The sequence below is a fragment of the Gasterosteus aculeatus genome, chromosome X, assembly GCF_964276395.1.
Source record: "Gasterosteus aculeatus chromosome X, fGasAcu3.hap1.1, whole genome shotgun sequence".
Taxonomy (NCBI): Eukaryota; Metazoa; Chordata; class Actinopteri; order Perciformes; family Gasterosteidae; genus Gasterosteus; species Gasterosteus aculeatus.
In genome coordinates this window covers 362,663-374,823 of record NC_135698.1, presented here as the reverse complement: position 1 = coordinate 374,823, position 12,161 = coordinate 362,663, and the positions used below count along the sequence as shown (strand labels likewise).

General features: G+C 44.5%; 8 non-coding genes across 8 annotated transcripts; all 8 read left to right on the top strand.

The window, feature by feature from the left end:
* The first annotated feature begins 6,819 nt into the window (after nt 1-6,819).
* On the top strand, nt 6,820-6,892 carry trnav-cac (transfer RNA valine (anticodon CAC)). The gene has a single exon. It is a non-coding gene; the product is annotated as a tRNA-Val (tRNA).
* An 884-nt stretch (nt 6,893-7,776) lies between these two features.
* Nucleotides 7,777-7,849, top strand: trnav-aac (transfer RNA valine (anticodon AAC)). The gene has a single exon. It is a non-coding gene; the product is annotated as a tRNA-Val (tRNA).
* An 82-nt stretch (nt 7,850-7,931) lies between these two features.
* On the top strand, nt 7,932-8,004 carry trnav-uac (transfer RNA valine (anticodon UAC)). The gene has a single exon. It is a non-coding gene; the product is annotated as a tRNA-Val (tRNA).
* Nucleotides 8,005-8,718: 714 nt separating this feature from the next.
* Nucleotides 8,719-8,791, top strand: trnav-uac (transfer RNA valine (anticodon UAC)). The gene has a single exon. It is a non-coding gene; the product is annotated as a tRNA-Val (tRNA).
* Nucleotides 8,792-9,678: 887 nt separating this feature from the next.
* Nucleotides 9,679-9,751, top strand: trnav-cac (transfer RNA valine (anticodon CAC)). Its single transcript has one exon. It is a non-coding gene; the product is annotated as a tRNA-Val (tRNA).
* Nucleotides 9,752-9,997: 246 nt separating this feature from the next.
* On the top strand, nt 9,998-10,070 carry trnav-cac (transfer RNA valine (anticodon CAC)). The gene has a single exon. It is a non-coding gene; the product is annotated as a tRNA-Val (tRNA).
* Nucleotides 10,071-11,106: 1,036 nt separating this feature from the next.
* On the top strand, nt 11,107-11,179 carry trnav-cac (transfer RNA valine (anticodon CAC)). The gene has a single exon. It is a non-coding gene; the product is annotated as a tRNA-Val (tRNA).
* Nucleotides 11,180-11,425: 246 nt separating this feature from the next.
* On the top strand, nt 11,426-11,498 carry trnav-cac (transfer RNA valine (anticodon CAC)). Its single transcript has one exon. It is a non-coding gene; the product is annotated as a tRNA-Val (tRNA).
* The last annotated feature ends 663 nt before the right edge of the window (nt 11,499-12,161 follow it).

The window sequence follows — 12,161 nt, the reverse complement described above, 5'->3', positions numbered from 1 at the left end:
CTGGTCTGCGTGGGGGGCGAGATCTCCAAGGCCAATGAGACGGTTTTACTGCTGACAGAAAAAGCTCTACATATTATTTGTGTCTCTGGACATCAAGAAATTGAGGACAAGAGGGTTAAAAACCGTGCCGTGTGAGGGTCTAACTCACGGCCTTCAGATTATGAGACTGACCCACTGCCTACTGCGCCAACGAGTCCTGAAACCTTGTCTACGTACACAATTCCAGTGTATGAGTTCAAGTCGTTTCCATAACTCTGAAGTAAAAAGCAGCAGGGGGTAATATGATTTATGAAGGGATAACTCGAAGGGCTTCTTCAAGGACTTGACAAATTAACTCCCTATTGATCTTACAGTGACTTTTACAAAATGTCTTTTATAATGAAACGTTTTGGGATTTTGCTTTTCTGTGCTTGGTTGGCCAAAATATCTGAACGAAGTTTTGCAATGTGAGGTGGACAGTTTCTGTGACCTCAGTTCACATTAATCCTTAATTATGTGAAGCGTTTGTTTCGCACCGAGACCAGTCGCACCGAGGAGCAGCTCCGCTCATTTTGTCCACTTTCACCTCTGGCAACGGCAATCGCTTAACGAAACAAAGAGCAGGAGCTCCTGGATACTTACAAAACCAGTGGGATTATATTTTCTTTTAGATAAAACCGTCATTTTTCAATATTTTTACGACTTCCTCAACGCTACGCCTAGGCCTACCAAACAAGATAAGCCTGAGCCTGTGCTACAGTGCTAAAGGTAATTAGCAGAAGATGCCTCCCTTCTCCAGGGAAGATTACCACAAACTCGTACAGAAGATTTTACTGCTGGAAACAAAAGTTAATCGGTTAGAGGTAAATGTAGAAGTAAATGGACCAACACCACTCTAGCAATGACTCAAAACAGTGGACAAGAGCATGCTAGAACCCAGCTAACTAGCAATGATGGAACTATGAAGAAACTAGAGGACTCTGTACAGGGTAATAAACCAGCGACAGTCCTCCCTGGACCACACTTGGTGCAAAGCCAAAGAGAAGACCAGACAAGGGAGAACGGATAACTGGCAGGACGCGGCGGCCCGATATCTGTGATCTGGCCGACTGGCCTGCGTTACCATCCAGGCATAACTCCTCCTCAACGTAGAACAAAGCAGCGGACAACTGAGAAGAGGGGAACTACCAAGAAACCTCCCCAGCAAACAGGTGTAAAACTACAAAACAGGTTTGCTCCACTGTTGCAGGACCATGGATCCCCCTCTAAATTTCTGGATAACCCTCCACCACCACGCAACAGGGTAAGACCTGCTAACTCAAAGCCACAGAGAAAGCTAACGACAGGGCCTGAAAATCTGATTGTGGGTGATTTTTCTGTAAAAGATATGAAAAGTAGTAACGACACCAAAGTACTCTGCTTCCCGGAGGATATGGTGTCTGACTTGGAAGAAAGAATTTTGGAAATTGTGGCTGAACACCCAACTGTGAAAAATTTAATCCTGCACATTGGCTCCAATGACATTGAAAAACAACAATCATAAAAGTTAAAAGAGCACTTCGATAATCTCTTAGAAACAGTCAGCTCTGTGAATGCTGAGGTGTTCATCAGTGGTCCTCTGCCCCCGACCGGGAGAGGAGCTGAGAGATTCAGTAGATTGTTTTGGCTCAACAAATGGCTCTTAACTGCATGTGCAGTTCGTTCAATGCATTGTATCAACAATTTTAGCTTTTTCTGGGACCGCAGCCATCTTTTTAAGACAAATGGACTTTGCCTGAATAAGATGGGAGCAAAGCTTTTCATTTCCAACATGTTTTACATCATGCGTCATCCATCTGTCCCCACTGCCAAGGACACGAGGCAAGAAGAGGAGCCCACAAAGAAGGAAGAGAAAACACAGCTTATCAGAAACGGCGAAGGAGGACCGCCATTGCCATCCCCCTCTAACCCTCCTGCCATTACGTGTGAGGATCCCTCTCCCACCCCCCCCCAGAGCCCCCATCCAGGTCCACGTCTCCCTCTTTCTCCCTCCCTTCAGTAAACCTTTCTCCCCCCTCCTCCCCCTTGGAGTTCCAAGAGTTACCCCCACTTACCCCCCCGCCCTACTCCTATTTTTACTCCCTCAGCGCCCTCCCCCCCAGCGTCCACCTGCACCAGCTCATCTCAGCAGTGACGCCATCTTACGCCGATCTGCCCCCCCACCTCTACGAAGACGTGCTCCACCTCCACCTCCACAAATCCATCCCAGCTGTGACGCTGCTCAATCCCCCCCCTTAGGCCCACCCCCTCCTCCTCCTGACAGCAGCCCTGAATATTACTGATAGAAAAGGGTTCAGCAGTAGACCGCATTATCAGCTGGACCCAAGGTCGCCTACGTCAAAACATGGCACCTTCTGCATTCCTGTTGTGACCACCAAGAGAGTGAACGTTGCGAAACTTTGACACACTGCTAATCTAACAAATCTCATTCCTATTCTCTCCAGCTCAAAGTCAACCCCAAAGCCTGTGAATAACACCATCAGGATGGCTCTGCTTAATGTTAGGTCTCTTAATAACAAATCGTTTTTAGTCAATGATTTTATTACCACTTCTAAACTTGAATTTATGTTTTTAACTGAAACATGGCTAGAACAAAATAACAGTGCAAGCATTCTGATTGAGGCAGCACCCCCCAACTATAACTTTATTGATGTATGTAAATCTGGAAAAAGAGGTGGAGGGGTTGCTGCTATATTTAAAAATATATTTCAGGGGAAACAGATGTCACTTAGTGATTTTCCATCATTCGAATATCTTTGTGTTGTATTGAAAGGTTCTCCCAGAGTTCTCCTGGTAATTATTTACAGGCCACCTAAATATTCTGCACATTTTTTCGATGATTTTACTGAATTATTGTCTAGCATTTCTACCGACTTTGACTGTCTAGTTATAACTGGTGACTTTAGTTTTCATACTGACAATTTGAATGACTAGGGTGCAAAAGAACTTTGCACTTTGACTATTTTAGACACATTTGAACTGTCTCAACATGTGAGGCTACTCATTGTAAGGGACACACCCTGGACCTGATTATCACAAAAGGTCTCATTGTTTCCGATGTTTTTGTGACTGATCCTTCATTGTCTGACCACTTCTGTGTTTTCTTTAGTATTTCTTTCATTCCTGACACACAATCAAAATCAAATACTGTCAAAAAACGGTACATCAAGGAACATACTAATGTACTCTTTAAAAATGTCATCTCCTCGTTACCACCTCTAATCCCATGTCAAAATTTTAACTTTAATTCCAAAATTTTGAATGTTATAGATGACATAGCACCTGTTACGGTGAAAACCAGTTCTAGTAAGCAAAAGGCGCCCAGGAGAAAAGCTGCTGTTGTAACAGCCCAGAGAAGAGAGTGCAGGAAGGCTGAACGAATCTGGCAGAATACAAAACTTCATACTCACCATGACATCTATAAAGAGCGCCTCCGGGCCTACAATTTAGACTTAAAAAGTGCTAGGGAAACATTCTTCTCCAACATCATCAACAACAACACTAATAAGGCAAAAACCCTGTTTGAAACTGTTGACAGACTGACCAACCCCCCGACACAAATACCACCTGAACTCCATTCCACACAGAAATGCAACGAGTTTGCGTTCTTTTATACTGATAAAATTGAAGGCATCAGACGCGCCATTAATATCTCAAGCAAAAATGTTGGATCACCACCCTATTTAGGCAAAAGTAACACAGCAATGATGACAAGCTTTAATGCCATAGACTCTCAAACTCTAGAGGAAACGGTGACAAATTTAAAACCATCCACCTGCTGTCTTGATGCTTTACCTACCAACTTCTTTAAGAATGTTTTTGACTGCCTAGCAACAGACATATTGCAAATAGTTAATAACTCTATTCAGACAGGCCATTTCCCAAAAGCTTTCAAAACTGCAGTTATTAAACCTCTCCTAAAAAAGAGGAGCCTAGATGCCTCTATTATCAACAACTACAGACCAATTTCAAATCTACCTTTCATAAGTAAAATAATTGAGAAAGTTGTCCTACAACAACGTAATCACTTCCTGGCTTCAACTGGCTGCCACGACAACTTCCAGTCAGGATTTCGACCTCTTCATAGCACCGAGACGGCCCTATTAGTTGTAAATGACATCCGTCTTAACACAGACTCTGGCAAAACTTCAATATTAATGCTATTAGACCTCAGTGCTGCATTTGATACTGTCGACCACTCAATACTTTTGGACAGGTTGGAAAACTGGGTGGGGCTCTCAGGCACAGTCTTAAGCAGGTTCAGGTCATATCTACAAGACCGGAACTATTTTGTTTCCATTGGTGACTTCGTATCAGAAACAACCGACGTAACGTGTTGAGTCCCCCAAGGTTCGATCTTAGGGGCGACTTTATTCAACATCTACATGCTCCCACTAGGACAAATCATGCAAAGAAATAAAATTGACCACCATTGCTACGCTGATGACACCCAAATCTATGTAGCGCTATCACCAAACGACTATCGCCCCATAGATCTTCTGTGCCAGTGCATTGAGCAAATCAAAGACTGGATGTGTCAAAATTTCCTACAACTAAATGAAGACAAAACTGAGATCATTGTATTTGGTGCTAAAAAAGAAAGGTTTAAAGTAACCCAACACCTTCACTCTCTGTCCCTGAAAACATCAAATAAAGCCAGAAATCTGGGGGCTATTATGGATTCAGATTTACACTTGGAGAGTCACATCAAATCAGTAACACAATCGGCCTACTACCACCTCAAAAATGTAGCACGACTTAGAGGGCTCATGTCAGCTCAAGACTTAGAAACACTTGTACATGTCTTTATAACTAGTAGGCTGGACTATTGTAATGGTCTCCTTGCAGGTCTTCCAAAAAAAACTGTCAGGCAGCTCCAGCTTGTTCAGAACGCTGCTGCTAGAGTTCTAACAAAGACCAAAAAATGTGAGCACATTACACCAATTCTTAAATCCTTACATTGGCTCCCAGTATGTCAGAGAATTAATTTCAAAATCCTACTGCTCACATATAAATCACTACATGGTTTAGGGCCAAAGTATATCACTGATATGCTTCCACTACATAAGCCTTCAAGATCACTAAGATCTTCTGACACAAATCTGTTAGTGATTCCCAGAGTAAATACAAATCATGGCAAAGCATCATTTAGTTACTACGCAACAAACAGCTGGAATTAACTTCCTGAAGATTTAAGACTTGCCCCAACTCTGACCACGTTTAAAACAAGACTGAAAACTTTTATGCTCAGCTTTGCCTTCTGCTAAATTTTACCTACATTGCACTTTTAACCTCTGCTTTTAATTAAACAATTTAAATAAGATTTTAATTTATAATTTTATTTGCTGTTTTTAATTGTCTTCTAATTCCTGCATTTTATCTCACTTTATTGTATGAAATGTTATGATGTGAAGCACTTTGAGTCTGCCTTGTGTATGAAAAGCGCTATACAAATAAAATTGCCTTGCCTTGCCTTGGGGGTTAGTGGGCTATCTGACTTTTCTCCATGGCAAATCTCTGAATTTTAACGCAGCAAAGTTGACTTGCAGGCAGGGCTGTAGTGGAGGGTAAACGCACGTAAACGCCGTTTACGCACCTCTAGAATTTTGGAAATAGCGTTTACGCACCTATAAATAGCGTTTACGCACCTCTAAGTGGCGTTTACGCACGTCAAAGTTTCCTGCGCCTTGTATTCTTCCGTTGGAATAATCCGAAATAAACTTGGTGTCATTTTAAAACAGCTAAGACTACGTTTCCTGTTGTTGAACATATACACGCCGTAGTCTGAATCCTTTTCATCTGCGCTGTATTACGGTCTGTGAGCATCCAATCAGTGCCTTGCGGCTGCAGCAGCGACACCAATCAGGATCCAGGAGGTATGTAAACATACACGTTGTGGATCAGCCCAGTGGTCCCCAACCTTTTTTACCTCACGGACCGGTTTTATGTCAGACAATATTTCGCGGACCGGTCGAGAAGGTCCGGCGGGGGGGGGAGGGGTAGTAGTCGTTGCGGGCGGAACAACCGACGGGGGGGGGGTAGTAGTCGCGCGCTCTGTGTTCGCTGGTCGTGCACAGTAAAAGGACAAGAAAAACGGCTGGTGACGCGTAGATTAGAAAACAAGTCAGTTCTCAATATGAAAAAAAACATGCTGTATGGGCTATTTATGATGACATAGGTAGTACATGAGTATTCCTTTAACTTATGTTGTCAGTGTAATTGACAGGCTGCTTAACTGGTTAACTCTTAAATTCAACATATTTTTTCAGGCAGTGAGAGGACAGGCAATGATGCAGAGAGCACAGGGAGAGGAGAAACACCAGGTCCAATAGAGAGAGGACAAGCAAGGCAGAACCTGATGTGGAGGACAAGGAGGCCCTCTGGGCACTACTGTAAAAAGGAGACTGCGTATGTAGATAGTTCTTAATCTGCAATTGTGTTGTTGTCTTGTCATACTTTTCTTTACTGTTTTCTTAAATTTAATAAACTACAAACTACTAACACATGTATTCATTGTCATTGATTGTATATGACTTTTACTGATAACAAAATGCAATATAGCCAGGACAGCCTTACAGAGTCGCGACGCTTTGTGTTGCGTTGCTTCGCATCGCGTCGAGGTCTGTATGATCACAAAATTCAGTTTACCCACCTCTAATTTATCACGTTCGCCTAAGACGCGAAAGGTCCCCGGTTCGAGACCGGGCAGAAACAGTCGTTGATGTTTCTCTCTTTGATTCCGAACTTTAACATTCAAACAGATATACATAAGCTATGTCCCTGAACGCACCATCTCCTGTGGTTTCCGTAGTGTAGTGGTTATCACGTTCGCCTCACACGCGAAAGGTCCCCGGTTCGAGACCGGGCGGAAACAGTCGTTGATGTTTTTTTCTTTGATTCCGAACTTCGCAATCAAACAGATAAACATTCACTATGTCCCTGAACGCACCATCTCATGTGGTTTCCGTAGTGTAGTGGTTATCACGTTCGCCTCACATGCAAAAGGTCCCCGGTTCGAGACCGGGCGGAAACAGTCGTTGATGTTTTTTTGTTTATTCCGAACTTCAGCAATCAAACAGATAAACATAAGCTATGTCCCTGAACGCACCATCTCCTGTGGTTTCCGTAGTGTAGTGGTTATCACGTTCGCCTTACACGCGAAAGGTCCCCGTTTCGAGACCGGGCGGAAACAGTCGTTGGTGTTTCTTTCTTTGATTCCGAACTTCAACAATCAAACAGATAAACATGCGAAATGTCCCTGAACGCACCATCTCATGTGGTTTCCGTAGTGTAGTGGTTATCACGTTCGCCTAACACGCGAAAGGTCCCCGGTTCGAGACCGGGCGGAAACAGTCGTTGGTGTTTCTTTCTTTGATTCCGAACTTCAACAATCAAACAGATAAACATGCGCTATGTCCCTGAACGCACCATCTCATGTGGTTTCCGTAGTGTAGTGGTTATCACGTTCGCCGCACACGCGAAAGGTCCCCGGTTCGAGACCGGGCGGAAACAGTCGTTGATGTTTTTTTGTTTATTCCGAACTTCAGCAATCAAACAGATAAACATAAGCTATGTCCCTGAACGCACCATCTCCTGTGGTTTCCGTAGTGTAGTGGTTATCACGTTCGCCTTACACGCGAAAGGTCCCCGTTTCGAGACCGGGCGGAAACAGTCGTTGATGTTTTTTTCTTTGATTCCGAAATTCAACAATCAAACAGATAAACATAAGCTATGTCCCTGAAGGCACCATCTCATGTGGTTTCCGTAGTGTAGTGGTTATCACGTTCGCCTAACATGCGAAAGGTCCCCGGTTCGAAACCGGGCGGAAACAGTCGTTGGTGTTTTTTTCTTTGATTCTTCAGCAATCAAACAGATAAACATAAAATATGTCCCTGAACACACCATCTCCTGTGGTTTCCGTAGTGTAGTGGTTATCACGTTCGCCTTACACGCGAAAGGTCCCCGGTTCGAGACCGGGCGGAAACAGTCGTTGGTCTTTCTTTCTTTGATTCCGAACTTCAACAATCAAACAGAGAAACATGCGCTATGTCCCTGAACGCACCATCTCATGTGGTTTCCGTAGTGTAGTGGTTATCACGTTCGCCTAACACGCGAAAGGTCCCCGGTTCGAGACCGGGCGGAAACAGTCGTTGGTGTTTCTTTCTTTGATTCCGAACTTCGCAATCAAACAGATAAACATTCACTATGTCCCTGAACGCACCATCTCATGTGGTTTCCGTAGTGTAGTGGTTATCACGTTCGCCTCACATGCAAAAGGTCCCCGGTTTGAGACCGGGCGGAAACAGTCGTTGATGTTTTTTTGTTTATTCCGAACTTCAGCAATCAAACAGATAAACATAAGCTATGTCCCTGAACGCACCATCTCATGTGGTTTCCGTAGTGTAGTGGTAATCACGTTCGCCGCACACGCGAAAGGTCCCCGGATCGAGACCAGGCGGAAACAGTCGTTGATGTTTTTTTGTTTATTCCGAACTTCAGCAATCAAACAGATAAACATGCGCTATGTCCCTGAACGCACCATCTCATGTGGTTTCCGTAGTGTAGTGGTTATCACGTTCGCGAAAGGTCCCTGGTTCGAGACCGGGCGGAAACAGTCGTTGATGTTTTTTTCTTTATTCCGAACTTCAGCAATCAAACAGATAAACATACACTATGTCCCTGAACGCACCATCTCCTGTGGTTTCCGTAGTGTAGTGGTTATCACGTTCGCCTTACACGCGAAAGGTCCCCGGTTCGAGACCGGGCGGAAACAGTCATTGGTCTTTCTTTCTTTGATTCCGAACTTCAACAATCAAACAGAGAAACATGCGATATGTCCCTGAATGCACCATCTCATGTGGTTTCCGTAGTGTAGTGGTTATCACGTTCTCCTAACACTCGAAAGGTCCCCGTTTCGAGACCGGGCGGAAACAATCGTTGGTGTTTCTTTCTTTGATTCCGAACTTCAACATTCAAACAGATAAACATAAGCTATGTCCCTGAAGGCACCATCTCATGTGGTTTCCGTAGTGTAGTGGTTATCACGTTCGCCTCACACACGAAAGGTCCCCGGTTCGAGACCGGGCGGAAACAGTCGTTGATGTTTTTTTCTTTGATTCCCAACTTCAACATTCAAACAGATATACATAAACTATGTCCCTGAACACACCATCTCATGTTGTTTCCGTAGTGTAGTGGTTATCACGTTCGCCTAACACGCGAAAGGTCCCCGGTTCGAGACCGGGCGGAAACAGTGGTTGGTGTTTCTTTCTTTGATTCCGAACTTCAACAATCAAACAGATAAACATAAGCTATGTCCCTGAACGCACCATCTCATGTTGTTTCCGTAGTGTAGTGGTTATCACGTTCGCCTAACACGCGAAAGGTCCCCGGTTCGAGACCGGGCGGAAACAGTCGTTGGTGTTCCTTTCTTTGATTCCGAACTTCAACAATCAAAAAGATAAACATGCCCTATGTCCCTGAACGCACCATCTCATGTGGTTTCCGTAGTGTAGTGGTTATCACGTTCGCCTAACACGCGAAAGGTCCCCGGTTCGAGACCGGGCGGAAACAGTCGTTGGTGTTTCTTTCTTTGATTCTGAACTTCAACAATCAAACAGATAAACATGCCCTATGTCCCTGAACGCACTATCTCATGTGGTTTCCGTAGTGTAGTGGTTATCACGTTCGCCTCACACGCGAAAGGTCCCCGGTTCGAGACCGGGCGGAAACAGTCGTTGATGTTTTTTTCTTTATTCCGAACTTCAGCAATCAAACAGATAAACATACACTATGTCCCTGAACGCACCATCTCCTGTGGTTTCCGTAGTTTAGTGGTTATCACGTTCGCCTTACACGCGAAAGGTCCCCGTTTCGAGACCGGGCGGAAACAGTCGTTGATGTTTTTTTCTTTGATTCCGAAATTCAACAATCAAACAGATAAACATAAGCTATGTCCCTGAACGCACCATCTCATGTGGTTTCCGTAGTGTAGTGGTTATCACGTTCGCCTCACACGCGAAAGGTCCCCGGTTCGAGACCGGGCGGAAACAGTCGTTGATGTTTTTTTCTTTATTCTAAACTTCAGCAATCAAACAGATAAACATAAGCTATGTCCCTGAACGCACCATCTCATGTTGTTTCCGTAGTGTAGTGGTTATCACGTTCGCCTTACACGCGAAAGGTCCCCGTTTCGAGACCGGGCGGAAACAGTCGTTGATGTTTTTTTCTTTGATTCCGAAATTCAACAATCAAACAGATAAACATAAGCTATGTCCCTGAACGCACCATCTCATGTGGTTTCCGTAGTGTAGTGGTTATCACGTTCGCCTAACACGCGAAAGGTCCCCGGTTCGAGACCGGGCGGAAACAGTCGTTGGTGTTTCTTTCTTTGATTCCGAACTTCAACAATCAAACAGATAAACATAAGCTATGTCCCTGAAGGCACCATCTCATGTGGTTTCCGTAGTGTAGTGGTTATCACGTTCGCCTCACACGCAAAAGGTCCCCGTTTCGAGACCGGGCGGAAACAGTCGTTGATGTTTTTTTCTTTGATTCCCAACTTCAACATTCAAACAGATAAACATGCGCTATGTCCCTAAACGCACCATCTCATGTGGTTTCCGTAGTGTAGTGGTTATCACGTTCGCGAAAGGTCCCTGGTTCGAGACCGGGCGGAAACAGTCGTTGATGTTTTTTTCTTTATTCCGAACTTCAGCAATCAAACAGATAAACATACACTATGTCCCTGAACGCACCATCTCCTGTGGTTTCCGTAGTGTAGTGGTTATCACGTTCGCCTTACACGCGAAAGGTCCCCGTTTCGAGACCGGGCGGAAACAGTCGTTGATGTTTTTTTCTTTGATTCCCAACTTCAACATTCAAACAGATATACATAAACTATGTCCCTGAACACACCATCTCCTGTGGTTTCCGTAGTGTAGTGGTTATCACGTTCGCCTAACACGCGAAAGGTCCCCGGTTCGAGACCGGGCGGAAACAGTCGTTGGTCTTTCTTTCTTTGATTCCGAACTTCAACAATCAAACAGAGAAACATGCGATATGTCCCTGAACGCACCATCTCATGTGGTTTCCGTAGTGTAGTGGTTATCACGTTCGCCTCACACGCGAAAGGTCCCCGGTTCGAGACCGGGCGGAAACAGTCGTTGATGTTTTTTTCTTTATTCCGAACTTCAGCAATCAAACAGATAAACATACACTATGTCCCTGAACGCACCATCTCCTGTGGTTTCCGTAGTTTAGTGGTTATCACGTTCGCCTTACACGCGAAAGGTCCCCGTTTCGAGACCGGGCGGAAACAGTCGTTGATGTTTTTTTCTTTGATTCCGAAATTCAACAATCAAACAGATAAACATAAGCTATGTCCCTGAACGCACCATCTCATGTGGTTTCCGTAGTGTAGTGGTTATCACGTTCGCCTCACACGCGAAAGGTCCCCGGTTCGAGACCGGGCGGAAACAGTCGTTGATGTTTTTTTCTTTATTCTAAACTTCAGCAATCAAACAGATAAACATAAGCTATGTCCCTGAACGCACCATCTCATGTTGTTTCCGTAGTGTAGTGGTTATCACGTTCGCCTTACACGCGAAAGGTCCCCGTTTCGAGACCGGGCGGAAACAGTCGTTGATGTTTTTTTCTTTGATTCCGAAATTCAACAATCAAACAGATAAACATAAGCTATGTCCCTGAACGCACCATCTCATGTGGTTTCCGTAGTGTAGTGGTTATCACGTTCGCCTAACACGCGAAAGGTCCCCGGTTCGAGACCGGGCGGAAACAGTCGTTGGTGTTTCTTTCTTTGATTCCGAACTTCAACAATCAAACAGATAAACATAAGCTATGTCCCTGAAGGCACCATCTCATGTGGTTTCCGTAGTGTAGTGGTTATCACGTTCGCCTCACACGCAAAAGGTCCCCGTTTCGAGACCGGGCGGAAACAGTCGTTGATGTTTTTTTCTTTGATTCCCAACTTCAACATTCAAACAGATAAACATGCGCTATGTCCCTAAACGCACCATCTCATGTGGTTTCCGTAGTGTAGTGGTTATCACGTTCGCGAAAGGTCCCTGGTTCGAGACCGGGCGGAAACAGTCGTTGATGTTTTTTTCTTTATTCCGAACTTC